We start from the raw sequence: 8,340 nt of genomic DNA on the forward strand, positions 1-8,340 counted from the left end.
TTTTTCCATATTCTGAGTGAGTGAAGCACAATTGAGGTATTAGTATATTGCCGATACCTCGCATTTATTGGGGCACAAAGCAGGGAATATAAAGAAGTACTGCAGGATTTTACTTCTATTGCGGACCAGGCCTGTGTATGTTCATCTATTTGTGTCCAGGTTTTTATAGCTTGTATGTTTGCTGCCCAGTAATAAAACTGAAAGTTAGGTAGAGCCATGCCACCTTCTGCCTTAGGCCTTTGTAGTGTCGCTCTTTGGATACATGGATGTTTTGAGTTCCAAATAAATGAGGTTATTGTTGAATCTAATTGCTTAAAAATTATTTATTGATGTGTATTGGAATGTTTTGAAATAAAAAAAGAAGCTTAGGAAGAATATTTATCTTAACAATGTTAATTCTTCCAGAAAGAGTGAGATGAAGGGTTGACCATCTATGCAAGTCTTGCTTAATTTTTTCCATACAGACGGTGAAATTTTGTTGATAAAGAGCTGTGTGTTTACTTGTGATGTTTACCCCTAGGTATTTAAACTGATCTGCAATGATAAAAGGTAGGGTGTCTAATCTAATATATGCTTGAGAATTCACTGGAAAGAGTACACTTTTATTCAGATTAATTCTGAGATCAGATGTCTTTTGAAATTCTGTAAGTGCTGTTAAGACTGCAGGCACAGAATTTTGTGGCTCTGATATATACAGTACCATATCATCTGCATATAGTGAATTTTCTGTTCCAGTACTTCTCTGATAATCCCATTTATCTGATCTGCATTTCGACAGTGAATCGCCAGTGGTTCAATGGCGATTGCAAATAGCAGTGGTGACAAGGGGCATCCTTGTCTGGTACCACGTTCTAGTTTAAAGTAGTCTGAACAAATGTTGTTAATACAAACTGAAGCTTCTGGATTGGTATACAGTATTTTGATCCATGCACAAATGTTCGGGCCAAACCCAAATTTCTCTAATGTAGTGAAGGTATTTCCAGTCAATCATGTCAAATGCTTTTTCTGCATCCAATGATAATAATATTTCTGGGGTGTTTGACTTTGTTGGTGAGTATATTACATTAAACAGGCGTCGAAGATTGGAGGATAAGTGTTGACCCTTGATAAATCCAGTTTGATCTTGTGATATTACCAAAGGCAGCACTTTCTCCATCCTTCAAGCTATGATTTTGAGAGTATCTTAACATCATTATTCAGAAGTGAAATTGGTCTGTATGATGCACATTGTAATAAGTCCTTATTTTGTTTAGGAAAGACGGTGATTAATGCTTGGCAAAAAGTTTGAGGTAGAATTTGATTGTCTCTAGCTCCTGTAAATGTTGCTAATAGGAGGGGAGCTAGCTAAGCAGAGAATTTCTTATAAAATTCTGCACGGTAGCCATCAGGGCCTGCTGCTTTCCCACTTTGAAGTGACTTTATAGCATCTAGTAATTCTGATAGCGCCAGAGGTTTATCCAGTTCCTCCGCATTAAAAGTATCTATTTGTGGTAACCTTAATGTATCCAGAAATGCATTAGACTGTGTGTTGTCTTCTTTAAACTCAGTAGAATATAAGGATTTATAGTAGTCTCTAAATGTGTGCATTATATTTTTATGGTCAATGATTTTGTCTCCGTTCGTGTTGGTGATTACTGGGATTGCATTGCGAACTTCTTGCTTGTGGATTTGTTGAGCTAAAACCTTATTAGCTTTCTCTCCGTGTTCATAGTAATGAGTTTCTTTAGTTGTCAAGAGGTTGAGTTCTGAATGCAGAGCTTGCCTTTTCCTATGTAGAGCCTCGCTTGGAAGCCTGGCATGTTCTTCATCTATTCTAGTAATTTCACTTTTTAGTTCTAATACTTTCTTGGTTTCTAATTTATTCCTGTGGGAAAGATATGAAATAATCTGTCCTCTTAAGAAGGCCTTTAGAGTTTCCCAGAGTATTCCTGCAGAAACCTCTGAGGATGTATTTGTCTCTAGGAAGAAACTGATTTGTTTGGATATAAATTCTGTACAGTTCTCGTCTGCTAATAGAAGCGGGTTAAGATGCCATCTACGAGGTGAGTGTGTGGGGCAAAGTGACTTTAGCTCCAAGATCAGAGGTGCATGGTCGGAAATAACAATAGCATCGTACTTGCAAGATTTAATCATAAGAAAGAAATTATTATCTATAAAGAAATAATCTATTATTGAGTAGCAATGATGTACTGGTGAGTAGAAAGAATATGTTCTTGAGTTTTGGTTTAGAAACCTCCAGGGTTCTGATAAGTTGTGGTCAGATACAAACTGTGTAATTATCTTTGCAGTGTTAGATGTCATCCCCCCTGTGACAGGAGTTCTATGTAAGAGTGGATTTAAAACACAATTAAAGTCCCCAGCCATTATAATTTTATGAGTGTTCACATTGGGGATGGATGCAAATACGTTTTGTATGAATTCCTTATCATAGACATTAGGTGCATAAACATTTATCAAAATCATTTTACAGTTAAATAAGTTGCCCATGACCATCATATATCTCCCTTCTGGATCAGATACTACATCTGATGCTACAAATGAGACTGTTCTATGTATGAGAATTCCCACACCTCTAGTTTTCTTTGTAAAGCTAGAATGGAACATTTGGTCAGCCCAGTCCTTTTGCAGATAGAACTGATCCTTGCTTAGTAAGCGGGTCTCCTGTAAAAATACTATTTTAGCGTTTAAACCTGTTAGGTGAGAGAGTACTTTCTTTCTCTTTAATTCGTGATTCAGACCTTTAACATTCCACCTCACAAAGTTAACTGTCCCATCATGGACATTTTGATTCATTTTATAGTCTTAACTGGAAATGAGACAGCTTTAACCTTAATTTCCTATTTACCCAAGAGTTATTGCCATGCAGCCTATTGTTACGTTGGTAGTATAATTATAAGGATTAAAGGGATAGATTAGATATAGCCTGCTCTCTTTCTCTCCCCCCCCCTTATCCCCCCACCCCCCCATTTTGCCTCCCCACGTGAGGCTAGACCCCACTTCACAAAGTCTCGGTCCTCTGACATATCTAGTGACAGAGCACATCCAAAGCAAAACAAGCCCCCACGCAGCGGTGTTTTAGGATTAAAAAGTATAGATATCTATTGCCAATATAGTCTAAATACTATATGCCTAAAATATAATCATTACGAAACTATGATTATATATAATCATTAACAAACTATAAGCATAAAATATATAATATTATTAAATTTACTTGAGGATGTACTTCTTTTCTGTGCTATGTCCCTTTAAATGGAGAGGAATGTGCAGTTGCAAATTGTTAATTGAGAAAAGGTGAGACATTAACTACTAGCATTCCACTGTTAACAGGTATTCAGACGGCCAGCTGAGCAAACTGAGAAGAAACATGAAACAACAGCAAGACTAGCTGTGTATCAGTTAAATTAGTATTATCGTCTCCTCTTAGTACTGCACTACATAGTCTGGTCTTGATCTGTAGCTAGAATGGTAGTATCTCAGGTACACTGCAACTGACCCAGAAAGTCTTTTTTTTATATTATTATGTTTATTTATTATATTTTATACCAAGTGTACAAAAAGGCTCTTTTTAATATTTTAAAGCACCTGTAACTTCTGTTTTCACACAGCCTTATTGCTATATGCACTGCAGAATATCCTTGAGGCACGAGAAAAAGCTGTCATTCTAATATATCCTATCTGATATGTTGAAGACTTATAATCTCATTAAGTTACTGGCAGATATGATAAAGTGTTGAAAACAGAGGCAATATAAACAGCCTTGGGCACTGATGGTAAGCTGTCAAAATTATTATACAAGTTGCATTGTTTTTCCTCTTGCGTGGGTGTCTTCCCCGCATTTACTTTTAGGTATGGCTCACAGCCTATTCCTGATGGATGTGGAGGTACACAAGAAAGGTGCAAGTATAACAATATTCTTGTAATATTAAAGACACTGCTCCTTTAGAACTTTTCAATTCCTAAGACCTTTCATTTTTGTTAATATGCTGTGTGTTGTGTCACTTGCTGCCAAAGCCGCTATAAAATGTGAAGATAGGTTAGTGACTACACAAATATTACTACATACATTAGTTAAAAATACTGAACAACTTTTGCATTTTCTTAGAGAAATTAAATTTGGGAAAGAGAACCAAAGAAAGAATAAGGGAGTTCTGTGCTTAGCTCTTGCTTTTGCCAAATCAGTATGAAGGCAAAATACTTGTAGTGTGAATGAACCAGATTAAAGATCACAACAGAAGAGTCACGTGCAATGGCTTTCCATAAATAGTGGTCATTTCTTGTCAGGTGTGGATGATTTCTGTTAGAAATATAAAGAACTGGATTTTGTTTGGATTTTTTGGGTCATTATGCCCTGTCAGTATTGTGTGGAAGTCATAGCCACTACTAATGATTTGTAAAAATATGGCTGCAGATTTTATTTTAAAATAATAAGACTACATGGTACTGAATGTTCCATTTAACAGGGGTTCACTTTCAAGATCCCAAGTCTATACTATTGTGGACTTCAAGAAGCCTTATGCCCATCTACCTTGCTGTTTTATTTTATCCAGCTGTTGTATTTGGAAAGCAAAGATTATTTTCTCATTTTTATATTGCCAAATTAATTTAAGATTCTTTTAGCACAACTCCAAAGGTGTGTCTTGCTTCACCTTCTGTTTGTGATTATCGTTGACAGGCTTGGAAACCATTCATTTTGTTGACTTTGAGGGTCCTTGCAAATGATTTTCTGCCTTTGATGTGATCTGACCTGTCATCTCCATCATGCAATGGAGTGTCTCGGTGCAAAATGTAACACAATTAGTCTATGAGCGAAGCAAACATATGCCAAAAAATGTCAACATATGTTCACGAATCAGCAGGTAATAGTCGTACGAAGATCCTAACACTATTTATTAGGAGTCATTTGGTGATTCTTAAGCTCTGAGACTTTTGCATCTGACTTGACTTCAGCTGCCTCGGTGGGGGATGAGTGAGAAGGCTGCTTGCTTGTGCTGATTGACACATTTGCAAAACAAAGACGCTGCTGACAAGTGGTGAGGAAATTTGAGGTGGCTAGCATTACGATTATTGTTGTAGGCTTCAGGGATTCTAGTGTTAGCAACATTTTTGGATAAAAATACTACAACACTGATAAATCGAAAACTCTGCATTGTCAGATATGCCCTAAAAGTACATTTTCTGATACTTTAATATGTAAAAATTACATTTTCTTACATACTTTCTACAAAAGTGTGATTCACAATGAGTGTTTGGGAATCATTTCTCTTGAGGTACTGTACATTTCTTATATTGTTTACAATACAGAGAAAAATGTAAGGTTTTGCCTAAGAAATAAAAAGAGTCAGACTGGCCTAGTTCATGTTCAGATAATCCGTTAAAGTCACAAAGAGAACGGTCACAAAATAAAAGAGCTGAGAATGCAAACCAAAAAGTACTTGATAATAGAAATTCAAGAAAATATACTTTTGATTAGTGATTTGGCTACAGGTTCAGTGTTACAGAAAAAGCCATCACTGCTTAAACTGATCACTTTCATATTATTCATGCTGAAAGACATATTATCTGTGTGAAATAAGAAACATAATAATAATAATAATAACTGAAATTGCCTTTGTCATGTATCTTTGCATATGATACTTGTCTTTTTTCTCAAGTATCAGATAATTCTTGTGGACCATCCCTTTTTCTGGCAATACAATAATACAAAATTGACATGAAAAATTTTATTCAAATTGAAAACTCTCTGCTCCTCACATTCCAGAGAATCATTGACAGCCATAGATTGAGCTCATGATATAGTAAGCTTTAGCAGTGACATCTCAAAACAACAAAGAACTTTCAGAGACTTTGCCAAGGGTAATTTTCAAGTTACTGGGCACACCTGCAGGGTTATCTTATATGGACTTATGAAATGGGTGGGTATCTTCTTGGATGAGTCTCAATGTCTTAAATATCTTTCCTCTATGAAAAACTACTAAGGAATTGAACGTTAGCAATTAACAAGTATTTAATAAGTGTTATCATGCCTCATAATAGTTTCATATAATGTAACCCACACTATTTGTCAATTTCGTTGCTGAATGACTTTTGAATAGCCTTTTATATTAATGTAACGTCTATATTCCTAAAATTCAAAGCATTTATCCAAGACAACTCTTTTTACCAAACGTAAAAAAAGAGCTACTATTTAAATAATAAAAATAAATGTAAATAAATAAAAATGAGATGTAAATGCTAATTCACTCTTTATATTTAGATGTTTCAATCTGGAAAACCTCTAGATGTAATTCCAGCACGTGTGGAAAACCCTCTAGAAACTAGACACAAATCCCAAGGCCTTGTTTTGCAGTCTGTATTAATGAACCTGTAATTTTAATGTTTGCACCTTTTGTGCATTTGGATTGGCATTGACACAGTTTGTAACATTTTAGCTCTATTCCAGTTGCTTCATCACGGTGCTGTTTTGCAGTGCTTGTTTGTTGTGAAAGCTGTTGTTTTGTGCCGTTTTGCTGATTGTAATATCCAGGTTTCTTTATAAATAAGACATTCTTTGCCATTAATGTGATAAGACGGCGGTGTAATGTTTGTCGTCAGAAAATGACCTTTATTTAAGGACAAATGTGTGCAATGCAAATGATCAATGAATTGGATAAAAACTTAAAAACAAACTTTAGTTTCTGTGTTAGGGGCAAAGACAATAGCTAGTTACAAGCTTCTTGCAGCATTTATTTTGATCACAATTCTGAGTCCACATTGCTCAGGTCTTTATGTTTTTTTGGTACATGGCTCATGACTGTGCATTTGACCTCAATTCTGTCTGCTCCTTCCAGATGCATTCACTTTAGTTGCACCTTTTTGTGTTAGCCAACAGGCACTTTTCCTTCTTGATCTCCTTTAGTGGAGAGGAAGCTAGAAGTGCTTCCACAAAGATTTAACGCAATGTTTTTTGATTTTTAAAATTTTGATATATTTTGTTAATACCCGATGGGAAATTGCCTTTTTGCTTCACCTTTGACAGTCAATTTTCTGTCTCACCTTGATTTAATTTCCCAGTCGCGACAGATGATCAGAACACCATGATATTAGAAAGTATTACCAATATAAATTAATTACTCAGCTGCATATATGAAATGACTGGCTATTGGAAATCAGTCTACAGCTGCTAAATCTGATTTTATAATTAATATATACTCTGTAATGTCATACATTGCCAGATAAGGAATTTAAGGAACATGCAATGAACACATCCAAAGAGCAGGCTAATAGTTGCACAAAATGTCTTGCATATAAATGTATATCTTTTCTCACGGTAGGCCATTAAAATGTCTCTTGAGTATTGTTGATTTCCTCAAATACCCAAATGCCCACAACCTCAGAATTTTGTCAGTAGCTTAAAACATACATTGGAGCCACTCCTAAAACAAAAAAGAAACCTCTAGAAGTCTAGAATGAATACATTTCCTATATTGAGCACATCCTAAAATGTCCTCTTGAGTATGAACCACTACAATATGTCTTTTGATAAAATAGCTGCTGCATCTTTCACAGTTATTTTACCATTAAATTATAGTTAAACTGTTCTTTTCTCTAAATCTATCCATTTTCCTGATCAGAGATGTGGGGAAGCTGTAGCCTATCCCTGCAAGTATGAATAATCCAAAATGACTGAAGAACATCCCCATTCATCTTGTCATCTTTAGTTATTTTAAGATGCTTGCACTCAGTGACCTTTAGTACTAATCAATTTTGACTACCCACATCACAATTTCTCTATTCAAAATTAGTATCTGGTAAACTCTCCAACAGAGAAATACTCCAATAACTATGATCAAGTTTAGATTTTAAGGAAACATTAGGATATCTCAAAGCTGATTTATATCTTGAATAATCTTGAAGGTCAATAGATGATTAACTTATAAAAGTAACATCATAAAAATGAAAAAGGTTGTCATACTTGCTAATGCATTAAACCGTATGAATGTATATAGGAAATGCGGCAATCTCAGTCCACTATCTTCAATGAAAACCATACCATACCGGGCCATCAAAGATAAGAGTATACTGTATACTACTATTTTGCATCTTCAGGTGCTCTATTAAAATTGATGGATTAGTAACTTTGAACTTTACAGTAGAAGTGTTAAAGGCATCGCAACATGTTGATAAACCTACTATTGCACAAACTAATTGTACTATTTGTAATTATACCGTGTCATATAAAAGCTGGTGGGAACTCATAATGCACAAGGCAATATCCATATAAGCTATAAAGAAAATGATAATGGAAGATCTCAGTACTTTACTTTCAAAGGGAAAATAAGTTGGTAACAGGACTGGCCA

This window comes from Erpetoichthys calabaricus, chromosome 3 (genome assembly GCF_900747795.2).
Source record: "Erpetoichthys calabaricus chromosome 3, fErpCal1.3, whole genome shotgun sequence".
NCBI lineage: Eukaryota > Metazoa > Chordata > Cladistia > Polypteriformes > Polypteridae > Erpetoichthys > Erpetoichthys calabaricus.